Genomic DNA, 12,790 nt, shown 5'->3' on the forward strand with positions numbered 1-12,790 from the left:
ATACAGATAAGGAACAGCAAAGAGCCTATAACACTACGTTGAGGAAGACAGAAATGATTTCTGTTTTACTCGATGACTTCCCATCTATTACTAAGAACTGTGACCTCTGACAGGAAATCACAAATCTAGTCACATAAGTGAGGCGATATTCCGCACAGTAATATTCCAGAAAAGGGAGAACAAGTGTAGTGTAAGCAGTCTCTTTAAGAGACTCTGAATATATGGATACCTATGCCAATGACCACAGAAAATGTTTTGTAAATAAAAACTAAACACATCTTGTGTAATATTCTCTTTAACTGCATTAAGCTCAACAGAGAGAAACCATTAATAATTGTCTAGAACAGCTGCGGTGGAAGCTGGCCATGCAAACAATAATATTAATAGGAACAGACGTAACTGCCGGCAGGAACTACGAACACAATGAGCGGAAAATTAGCGGAACCACCATCAGTAATCAGTAGTATACACTCAGGTCCGCAAAACAGATAACTTGAGAATCGTGAACGATCAAGTAACATCGTGAAAGGTTTACTCATGAGAGAAACGTAAAAGCGACTTAAAGTCTGACTGCCAGCTTGCCAGTCTCTTTTTAGAGAGAAAAATTGTGATTGTCTCTCAAGAAAGAGATCGCATTCACGTTTCCGTTATCAGTGACCTGATACATAAGTATAGTATTGTCTATTTGTCTATCGTCTCCTTTATTCAGATGACACTGTGACCAAAGGGAAGATCGATGTTGTTTGTGGTCGTATATAGTGCTGCAAACTAGGCGTGTCAATAAAATGTCGTTATATATCGACAGATTCCCATGAAATATCGACATGTATCGGTGACATATTTCACCGACATGTCGACACTGATATCGCAATATCGAGTGCTGATATTTTTACTTTATATTACAGTTTTTTAGGAATTTTCGACAAATATTTGAAGTTGTTTTGAAATTGTAGGTGAACATAGTTTTACTTCAGCAGGGTAAAGGAGTCATACTAATTTTTGAGCAGCTTTCATCAGTCTCTTTTTGACTGTGTGAAGCAAGTATAGGTGGCACAAAGAAAAAGTTCGATTGCGCTCAGGGGTTTCAGTGTAAATGTAGTAACAAGATATCCGATGTGAAGCAATAGCACACCAGTTGCGTTAAAAAATAATTTTTAACATAACTAGTGTGATATTTCATCACATCATGATTCTTCAAAAACAGTTGCTGAAACTGATGAACAAAAATCTAACTGACAAGATTGGTCTTTGCGGTGGGTGGAGACATGAGAGGAAACGATGTCGTAATCTACGCTCGGCGCTACTAAAAACTGCAACATTTAGCTTCACCACACAATTCTGACACTACAACACCTAGGTTGCCGGCATTTGGAGAAACGATAAAAACCGGCCGTTGTGGCCGAGCGGTTCTAGGCGCTTCAGTCTGGAACCGCGCGACCGCTACGGTCGCATGTTCGAATCCTGTCTCGAGCATGGATGTGTGTGATGTCCTTAGGTTAGTTGTCTATTTGTCTATCGTCTCCTTTATTCAGACGACACTGTGACCAAAGGGAAGATCGATGTTGCTTGTGGTCGTATATAGTGCTGCAAACTAGGCGTGTCAATAAAATGTCGTTATATATCGACAGATTCCCATGAAATATTGACATGTATCGGTGACATTTTTCACCGACATGTCGACACTGATATCGCAATATCGAGTGCTGATATTTTTACTTTATATTACAGTTTTTTAGGAATTTTCGACAAATATTTGAAGTTGTTTTGAAATTGTAGGTGAACATAGTTTTACTTCAGCAGGGTAAAGGAGTCATACTAATTTTTGAGCAGCTTTCATCAGTCTCTTTTTGACTGTGTGAAGCAAGTATAGGTGGCACAAAGAAAAAGTTCGATTGCGCTCAGGGGTGTCAGTGTAAATGTAGTAACAAGATATCCGATGTGAAGAAATAGCACACCAGTTGCGTTAAAAAATAATTTTTAACATAACTCGTGTGATATTTCATCACATCATGATTCTTCAAAAACAGTTGCTGAAACTGATGAACAAAAATCTAACTGACAAGATTGGTCTTTGCGGTGGGTGGAGACATGAGAGGAAACGATGTCGTAATCTACGCTCGGCGCTACTAGAAACTGCAACATTTAGCTTCACCACACAATTCTGACACTACAACACCTAGGTTGCCGGCATTTGGAGAAACGATAAAAGCCGGCCGTTGTGGCCGAGCGGTTCTGGCGCTTCAGTCTGGAACCGCGCGACCGCTACGGTCGCATGTTCGAATCCTGCCTCGAGCATGGATGTGTGTGATGTCCTTAGGTTAGTTGTCTATTTGTCTATCGTCTCCTTTATTCAGACGACACTGTGACCAAAGGGAAGATCGATGTTGCTTGTGGTCGTATATAGTGCTGCAAACTAGGCGTGTCAATAAAATGTCGTTATATATCGACAGAATCCCATGAAATATCGACATGTATCGGTGACATCTTTCACCGACATGTCGACACTGATATCGCAATATCGAGTGCTGATATTTTTACTTTATATTACAGTTTTTTAGGAATTTTCGACAAATATTTGAAGTTGTTTTGAAATTGTAGGTGAACATAGTTTTACTTCAGCAGGGTAAAGGAGTCATACTAATTTTTGAGCAGCTTTCATCAGTCTCTTTTTGACTGTGTGAAGCAAGTATAGGTGGCACAAAGAGAAAGTTCGATTGCGCTCAGGGGTGTCAGTGTAAATGTAGTAACAAGATATCCGATGTGAAGAAATAGCACACCAGTTGCGTTAAAAAATAATTTTTAACATAACTCGTGTGATATTTCATCACATCATGATTCTTCAAAAACAGTTGCTGAAACTGATGAACAAAAATCTAACTGACAAGATTGGTCTTTGCGGTGGGTGGAGAACTGAGAGGAAACGATGTCGTAATCTACGCTCGGCGCTACTAGAAACTGCAACATTTAGCTTCACCACACAATTCTGACACTACAACACCTAGGTTACAGACATTTGGAGAAACGATAAAAGCCGGCCGTTTGGCCGAGAGGTTCTAGGCGCTTCAGTCTGGAACCGCGCGACCGCTACGGTCGCATGTTCGAATCCTGCCTCGAGCATGGATGTGTGTGATGTCCTTAGGTTAGTTAGATCTAAGTAGTTCTAAGTTCTAGGGAACTGATGACCTCAAATGTTAAATCCAATAGTGCTCAGAGCCATTTGAACCATTTGAAATGAAACAACAGAAACGTCGTCTTGAAGTGTTCCAGACAAATCCTATATGAACGACGGACCCATTGGACACCTTTTATTGTACCACTTACCTGCAGTTACCGTTGTTAGCATAGTGGTTATCGCCACGCGGGAAGGTGCATCGTTTTCCTTTCAAATCTTGCTCTAGTGTGATAAGCAGGCTGCTAGTTCGTTGATGTACAGAATATCTATTAATAAAACTCTAGAAATGGCAGTATATTCACAATGTGCAGCCGATATATTTTTTGGTCGGCACGTCGATATATCGATAATTTTTTCGTTATATCATGGCCAATGATGATGGTTTTTAAATATCGCTACACCGGCTCCCAATATTTTTAAAAATATCAACAGTTCTACTGCGAACAGGAGAATGGGGACCTCTATATTATCTGCTTGTGGAAATATAGCGGAGCCCTTGGCAGAGATTGTTTCGCGAGATCGAAGCTGAAAATGACTGATGTTATTGGTGGAACGTAATGTCAAATTACAGTAGTTTTCACAAAGACTTTAAACTAAAATAGGACGCATGTAATAACTGCTTCGAAACAAATTAAAGCTCGCTTGAAGGGCCACCGGCTATCTTTATTCTCGAGCAGCCTTCGCGAACAAAAGAAGAAAGATGGGAAATGACAATCATGCCCGAAGTTACTCTTCACTACACACCGTAAGGTGGTCTATGGAGTATATATGCGCATATGTGGTGTCACTGCTTCTGTGCTGAAATGTAATTTAGCTACATGTTTGTTGGCAGCTGTTGATGTAGATACGCTGCTTGTTCGAAAACTTCGTACGTCGCCCAGAAACTAATGAGCGCTGACACAAATTAGAGTAATGCGCGGGTTTTCTTTACCTTACGCGCAGCGCAGGAGAATAAAATCCGTCTTGCTGTACGTTCTTGCTCTGCCCTGTTGAATATTTATGCAATGTGAGCTTTTCAGAAATCGCGCTCAAACAATGAACTGGGTGTTACCCTTAATGTCAACGATACGGGCAGGAAACATTACGGCGGGAACCGGGAAACGCGTATCGTCACCAGAATTATAAATTTTGATGGTAATGTAATTTGGATAAAATTTCACTCATAACCGTACATGGATCACATAACGAGATACAAAAACCAGTCACCAAATGTATAGTGATAAACAACAACAGAATTAGTCAACAGGCCTGCCTCTCTGTTTCAATTAAAAATTCCTATTCTCGTTGATATACTAAAACAGCCTTTAAGAAACTAGTGTCGTGGAATGTATACCGCAGAGACAGGCTGAACAGTGAAGGGGGAGGCGCGTTTATAGCGATATAAAGTACAATAGTATCGAAGGAAATTGACGGAGATCCGAAATGTGAAATAATTTGTGTGAAGGTCACGGTTAAAGCAGGCTCAAACATGGTAATTGGATGTCTGTATAGGCCCCCTGGCTCAGCAGCTGTTGTGGCAGAGCACCTGACGGAAAATTTGGAAAATATTTCGAGTAAATTTCCCGACCATGTTATAGTTCTGGGTGGAGATTTTAATTTGCCGGATATAGACTGGGAGACTCAAACGTTCATAACGGGTGGCAGGGACAAAGAATCCAGTCAAATTTTTTAAAGTGCTTTATCTGAAAATTACCTTGAGCAGCTAAACAGAGAACCGACTCGTGGCGATAACATATTAGACCTTCTGGTGACAAACAGACCCGAACTATTTGAAACAGTTAACGCAGAACAGGGAATCAGCGATCATAAAGCGGTTACTGCATCGATGATTTCAGCCGTAAATAGAAATATTAAAAAAGGTAGGAAGATTTTTCTGTTTAGCAAAAGTGATAAAAAGCAGATTTCAGAGTACTTGACGGTTCAACACAAAATACAGATAGTGTTGATCAGTGGACCAAGTTCAAAACCATCGTAGAATATGCATTAGATCAGTATGTGCCAAGCAAGATCATAAGAGATGGCCACCGTGGTACAACAACCGAGTTAGAAAACTGCTGCGGAAGGAAAGGGAACTTCACAGCAAACATAAACATAGCCAAAGCCTTGCAGACAAACAAAAATTACGCGAAGCGAAATGTAGTGTGAGGAGGGCTATGCGAGAGGCGTTCAATGAATTCGAAAGTAAAGTTCTGTGTACTGACTTGGCAGAAAATCCTAAGAAATTTTGGTCTTATGGCAAAGCGGTAGGTGGATCAAAACAAAATGTCCAGACGCTCTGTGACCAAAATGGTACTGAAACAGAGGATGACAGACTAAAGGCCGAAATACTAAATGTCTTTTTCCAGAGCTGTTTCACAGAGGAAGACTGCACTGTAGTTCCCTCTCTAGATTGTCTCACAGGTGACAAAATTGTAGATACCTAAATAGACGACAGATGGATAGAGAAACAATTAAAATCGCTCAAAAGAAGAAAGGCCGCTGAACCTGATGGGATACCAGTTCGATTTCACACAGAGTACGCGAAGGAACTTGACCCGCTTCTTGCAGCGATGTACCGTAGGTCTCTAGAAGAGCGTAACGTTCCAAAGGATTGGAAAAGGGCACATATCATCCCCGTTTTTAAGAAGGGACGTCGAACACATGTGCAGAACTATAGACCTACATCTCTAACGTCGATCAGTTGTCGGATTTTGGAACACGTATTATGTTCGAGTATAATGACTTTTCTGGAGACTAGAAATCTACTCTGTAGGAATCAGCATGGGTTTCGAAAAAGACGATCGTGTGAAGCCCAGCTCGCGCTATTCATTCACGAGACTCAGAGGGCCATAGACACAGGTTCCCAGGTAGATGTCGTGTTTCTTGACTTCCGTAAGACGTTCGACACAGTTCTCCACAGTCGTTTAGTGAACAAAGTAATAGCATATGGACTATCAAACCAATTGTGTGATTGGCTTGAAGAGTTCCTAGATAACAGAACGCAGCATGTCATTCTCTATGGAGAGAAGTCTTCCGAAGTAAGAGTGATCTCAGGTGTGCCGCAGGGGAGTGTCGTAGGACCGTTGCTATTCACAATATACATAAATGACCTGGTGGATGACATCGGAAGTTTACTGAGGCTCTTTGCGGATGATGCCGAGAGGTTGTAACAATGGAAAAATGTACTGAAATGCAGGAGGATCTGCAACGAATTGACGCATGGTGCAGGGAATGGCAATTGAATCTCAGTGTAGACAAGTGTCATGTGCTGCGAATACACAGAAAGAAAGATCCTTTATCATTTAGCTACAATATAGCAGGTCAGCAACTGGAAGCAGTTAATCCCATAAATTATCTGGGAGTAGGCATTAGGAGTGATTTAAAATGGAATCATCATATGAAGTTGATCGTCGGTAAAGCGGATGCCAGACAGATTCATTGGAAGAAGCCTAAGGAAATGCAATCCGACAACAAAGGAAGTAGGTTACAGTACACTTGTTCGCCCACTGCTTTAATATTGGTCACCAGTGTGGGATCCGTACCAGATAGGGTTGATAGAAGAGAGAGAGAAGATCCAACGGAGAGCAGCAGAGGACCATTTAGTAATCACGAAAGCATTACGGAGATGATGGATAAACTCCAGTGGAAGACTTTGCAGGAGAGACGCTCAGTAGCTCGGTACGGGCTTTTGTTGAAGTTTCGAGAACATACCTTCACCGGCGAGTCAAGCAGTATATTGCTCCCTCCTACGTATATCTCGCGAAGAGACCGTGAGGATAAAATCAGAGAGATTAGTGCCCACACAGAGGCATACCGACAATCTTTCTTTCCACGAACAATACGAGACTGGAATAGAAGGGAGAACCGATAGAGGTACTCAATGTACCCTCCGCCACACACCGTCAGGCGTCTTGCGGAGTATGAATGTAGATGTAGATAGGAAGAACAATTAAGGAAACTTTGAAACATCATAACTGCACTTCGTCAACGCACGGTAGGTGATAACCCTATGAGAGATCTGGATGCTGATCAAGTAGAATGAAATCCATCGTGCTATTTGAACCGACAGGTTCCTATCAACATGCAATCTGTTTCAAAAGTCTCACAATACCTAATGATGGCCTGAGGGCTGAAACCGGTTCTAATGAAGTATTTATCAGTACAACAGTTTTTAGAAAATTGTTCCCTGTCTTCTACTACGAGCTCCTAGCCAGGCCGTGAAGGTCCAAGGGATGTCCACCGACCACCGTGTCACCTTCTGCCTTGCGTCGTCATACAAATGCGCTATGAAGGGTCATGTGATCAGCACACTGCTCTCCCGGACATTTTGCACACTTTCCAGAGCGTGGAGCCACTACTATTAGGTCAAGTCGCTCAACTGGCATCACGAGACTGAGTCTTCTCTCGAACCTGGGTCCTTTGCATGGCAGACGCTGACCACGCAGCTACGGAGGCAGAATATTTTCTACTAAGAGTGTTTGTAGACGAGGAAGCAAATCCGCTGTCAACCCCTGGGTCGGTGTGAACACCACAGTGCCTCATTAGGCACAGCCCTACTTCGAATGGCACACTTATGTTTTCTTCCGAAATCCGAGGTGGTTCAGAAGGTAGTTTCCGGGAGGCCCTAGAGTTCGAAACGGAATCCCCACGAAAGAGCGACTTGGCATTTGAAAAGCACAGAAAGTTTTACTAAAACGCAAATTACCTTCATAAAAGAAAACTAAACAATTTAAGCTCCTGCAGGCCGCTCTGTGTGAAAGTATGACTAACTGCAACAGCAGCAATTGCGACAATATTTTGAGCGACCAGTACACAATAGAACTGGTACCATTACAAAAAAGTGTAGACGAAGAGAAATTGAGATTTCTCGTATAGTGTGACACTTTCAGAGGTATCAGGCAGATGAGCGTTAGTGCAAGTTCTTAACTGAGTTAATCATGCTAATGACCATTTCATTTCAACAATAATCTGGCAAAAATATGTTTTCATCTATCAGATTTGTAAGCTTCTGTGAGATATTTTCTTACAAATTAGTATACGAGGCTCGAATCCCGGGTCTTTACCACATGCTACAGAGCCACCGAAGCGTTTGGAAAAAGTAGAGAGAAGGGAGGGGGGAGAGAGAGAGAGAGAGAGAGAGAGAGAGAGAGAGAGAGAGAGAGAGAGAGAGAGAGAGAGGGGGTGAGGGAGAGGGGGGTGAGGGAGAGGGGGTGAGGGAGAGGGGGTGAGGGAGAGGGGGTGAGGGAGAGGGGGTGAGGGAGAGGGGGGTGAGGGAGAGGGAGAGAGAAACTGTAAGTTCATGAGACATGTGCAGGGGATTTCATTCCATAATTTTTGTCCACGAATGAAGATTCGGTTCAAAATAACAGGCTGCGCGAGGTAGTGCCGTGGTTAGCATACGGCACTCGCATCTGGAAGGACGGACTTTTGCACCCCCGTCCGGCCATCCATAATTAGACTAGTGCGGAAAATCCTTTTGGGAAGGACACGGCTGATACACAACTTCCGCATCCTTGTCCATCTAATCCGAGCTTGTGCTCCGTCCCAAATGACCTTGTAGGCTGGATGCTGAACGTCATTCATCCTTCGAAGCAGGAATCGGAATACAATTTTAAACTGTCAAGCGATTCGTATCAGATCAGAAGTTTCCTTTTGCGAATCTATACAACTTTTGAGTAACGTGGCACAGTGGTTAGTGGTGTACTCTAAGAGTATTCGGGAATTTCGAATTTCAAATACCTCACAGCTTATCCTGATTTTCGTCTTATGTTGCTTTGGTACAACACTGCAGACAATACGATGCTTCCTTAAATAGAGGGCGACAATTTGCTTCTCCCGTCAAGCTAATACTCGAACTCTAATGACCGAAGTTTGGCCGGCCGCGGTGCCGAGCGGTTCTAGGAGCTTCAGTTCGGAACCGCGCGACCGCTACGGTCGCAGATTCGAATCCTGCCGCGGGAATGGATGGGTGTGATGTCCTTAGGTTTAATTTGTTCTAAGTTCTAGGGGACTGATGACCTCAAATGTTATGTCCCATAGTGTTCAGAGCCATTTGACCGAAGTTTACGAGATATTTTTAACTTTCCTGATAATCACCCCAGCCAAACTTAAGTATTCAGACTGCAAGTACGTCTCTCCTGCTTTCCAACTCCGCAAAGCTACCGAACTCGCTGGATTAACACCACTGGGGAGAAGGATATCGCCGTCAATGGCTTAGCTGCAGCCTATGGGTTGTTACCAGAATAAATCTCGCCACAATATGGGTGTTTACTAATGAAGTACACATCTTAGATTTTAACAAGAATATAATATGACAATCCTACTCGAGAGAGATTTTCCTTATCTTCCGTCTTTTGCCTTAATGCTTCTAATGGCTCTGAACACTACGGTACTTAACTTCTGAGGTCATCAGTCCCTTGAACTTTGAACTACTTAAACCTGACTAACCTAAGGACATCACATACATCCATGCCCGAGGCAGGATTCGAACCTCCGACCGTAGCGGTCGCGTGGTTCCAGACTGAAGCGCCTAGAACCGCTCGGCCACAGCTGGCTTGCCTTAATGTCTTACAACCTATGTACCTATTCATCAGCCGACATTGCACCAGGTATCCTATAGAGAAATTGCGTTACGGACAGGTCTATAACCAACGATTTCATCCTCCTCACGTTTCAATCATTAATGCGTCGTTTTCCACTTCGAGGCAAAAATCATCATCTCACTCAATTAGTTAAGACATTTGGTTCTCATCTTCCGACAATTGCGTGCAGGGTATCATAAGCTAAAGAGTTCAACAAATGCAAACAGCCGGTATGTGGACAGAATTACATGCTTTAACAGATTTTTCATTTGTGGATTTGTATCTTTCATGTAACAACTGAGACAATACCTTCAGAGTTTTTCGAGACTAAGCACGTATCTTTGTACTAGATCAACGCGTGCTGAGAGTTAAATTATTAGAAGGACGCATTTGTATGACTGTCCATTAATTGGATGTAGTCACATTTAGTAATGTTCCTACACTTAGTTAATTGTGGCCATATTGGCTCGTTTGGGAACTGTGACTATGTGTAACAATTACTTATTAGTATTTTCTGCTACCAGTCACTTTTACTTGTTTTATGTTTAACATACTGCAAAGCGTTTCGAGCATGCTCTGCTCATCTTCAGTCGTTCATGGATACAGAAAATCGTCAGTTAAAATAAATTGTCATAAACTAAATTAATATAGAACTTTTTGTTTATTGTTCGCCGCTGGCGTGGCTGTTGGCGAATTTGGAGGGAGACGGGGCAGTGCCCCCTCCCACCCCCCTTCCAAACACTCCAACAGACGTACTAAAAGATAACAATAAACAAAAATACCTAGGGCAGCTATTGCCAGCAGAGGGAACAATCTTTAGTGCTGTTGGCCAACTTTAAATGTACGTAGAAGTACAATATGTACTTTGCGTAATATTAATGTAAGTTTTCCGGATTATCTCAATTTGTATCTTTTACAGTGTATATTCTGATGATGTTCTTGTTCATTTGAAGAACGAAACAGGTCAATAAAAAATACAAAGTGCGACTTGTGGCTGTTTTCAATAACTTTTGAAACAAAAAGTTCTATGTTGTTTTAGTTTAAGACAGTTTATTTTTAACTTAAGGATTTTCCGTGCGTATAAATTCCTGAAGATAAGCAGAGCATCTCGAAACGCGTTGCAGTATATTAAACTAAACGAAAAAGAAATAAAAGTGGCTGATAGAAGGAAATACAAAAGAATAATTTCTAAACTTATCTAATGCCAAAATTAAGATTCATGATCGAGACTTCAGTTCGAAGTAACTCTAACGGTAAGTTAGTTCCAGTCTTGTTGACAGCACGTATGTTCTCCAATATTGTGAATGGTCTAGACGTGTCACCAAACTGATGACTTTAAGTAAAATCCACGGAACTACTTTGCGTAATGACTTGGGTTATTGCAAAACGAAACAGTTCAGAAAATTTAAAAGAAAAAACCACAGTGAAATCGAAGCGGTTTGTGTATCGTAACTTCGTGCTCTCGCAAACATATCAGCGATTTCGGCGCACATGTGTCACTCTTCTGATAACAAGCGCAGATAACAATATCAACGGACACTTCTTCGTCACACTTCTGCTCAGTCAGATTTCGTTTTCTTGGTCAAATATATTCAGTTCATACGAATGAGTTGTTCCACAAGTACTAAGTTCGACATTTCTAAATCAATAAAATATTCAGCTTGTGATTAAAAAATAAAATCACAAACCTTGGTGGCACTGGGAGACTATTGCGGCACTGCGATGCGGCCGACGGAGGTGCACGGCGCGCTGTTTGAATACGACGAAACACTGTTTACTCGACCATCCCTGTCCGGCACTCCTTCGAAACTCGTTTCGAACTTAGGCGCGTCCTGTTAGCGCCCAGAGAGTGTGGGCACGAATGACGCTGTCACCGATGCCCACGCGCACGGCTCAATCTGCTGCGCGCTGTGCTGCCATCTGTAGGGGCACAATGCAAAATAGTCGATGCGTTCTCCTAGCGGCTTCCTGCTGAACTATTTGGACCACAGGTGGCAATAAAAGTACACTTCTTGGCCGAATCGCCGGGATTTCGTTCACAATTTGTCTCATTTCCTGAATATCCCACAATCTTCACGGATGTATATAAAACGACGATCTCTGGCTACGTGTGAGGCGAAAGGGGTAATCTTCGGAGCCGTGTGATGCAGTAGGAACACCGTACATTATTCACCGTCCTTATTCTCCTCTCCGAATCGTAGCGTGTATCGTTAACTACGTCGGTGCGTGGGAAATAGCGTGCTGTAATCCCTCAGAAAACTGAAAGCACGAATTCGAAGAGTTCGTCAACACATGGAGCACCCTCTCTTTCACCATGACAATGGCAAACCATGCACGAGCGCTGCGACATCTGCAACCATCTGACGCCCTGGTTTCACTGTCATCGATCATCCTCCATAAAGTCCCAACTTGGCGTCATCCGATTTTCATGTTTCCAGAACTTGCAAGAGCACTTAAGAGGACTCCACTTTCATAGTGATGAAGCGGTGCCAGCAGAGGTTAGGTTGTCGCTCCGTTAACGAAGCCAGTCATTCCACAGTGACAATGTCAACAAACTGGTCTCTCGTTGAAAGAAATGTGTTCGTCGCAGGATGACTGTGATGAGACCTAAATATGTAGGCATGAGGAATAAAGAAGTAGAATGTTTGTTTTATCTAAAAACCTTTAAGAGTTTTCACTTACGAAAGTCAGAGGAATTATTGATGCCCTCGTAGATGGTCCGTAGTGCAGAATACAATTTTCGACCTCGATAACCCTGTTATTTTGGGGGCAGTCGAGAAACAATTTTTCAGTATTTTTTACTACATTTTTTCTCTTGCATGCTACTACATTTTTCACTGCTTAAACTATTTTTTCACGACATACTTATCTAAACACAGACCTCGAAACAAAAGGCATAATTACATAAACATCCAAAAGAACTGCAAAATGGGCAGGTTTTAGCATTAAAACTTCAGTTATACAATTATTTCAAAAGAGAACAAGTTCCATTAATGTTCATTTTTTATAACAAAATCTTGAATATGGTTGCGACACAGCAACTGTATAGACCTCTATA

At 42.2% G+C, this 12,790-nt stretch overlaps 1 protein-coding gene across 2 annotated transcripts in view; it reads right to left on the reverse strand.

The window, feature by feature from the left end:
• LOC124787994 (tetraspanin-9) overlaps nucleotides 1–11,606 on the reverse strand; it is a 538,570-nt gene extending 526,964 nt beyond the window's left edge. For both annotated transcript variants that reach the window (XM_047255029.1, XM_047255028.1), the window contains exon 1: nucleotides 11,421–11,606. The gene's annotated coding sequence lies outside the window, so the exon portion shown is untranslated. The remainder of the gene's footprint in view (nucleotides 1–11,420) is intronic.
• Between the last annotated feature and the right edge of the window lie 1,184 nt (nucleotides 11,607–12,790).

Source organism: Schistocerca piceifrons, chromosome 3 (assembly GCF_021461385.2).
Source record: "Schistocerca piceifrons isolate TAMUIC-IGC-003096 chromosome 3, iqSchPice1.1, whole genome shotgun sequence".
In the NCBI taxonomy this organism is placed as follows: Eukaryota; Metazoa; Arthropoda; class Insecta; order Orthoptera; family Acrididae; genus Schistocerca; species Schistocerca piceifrons.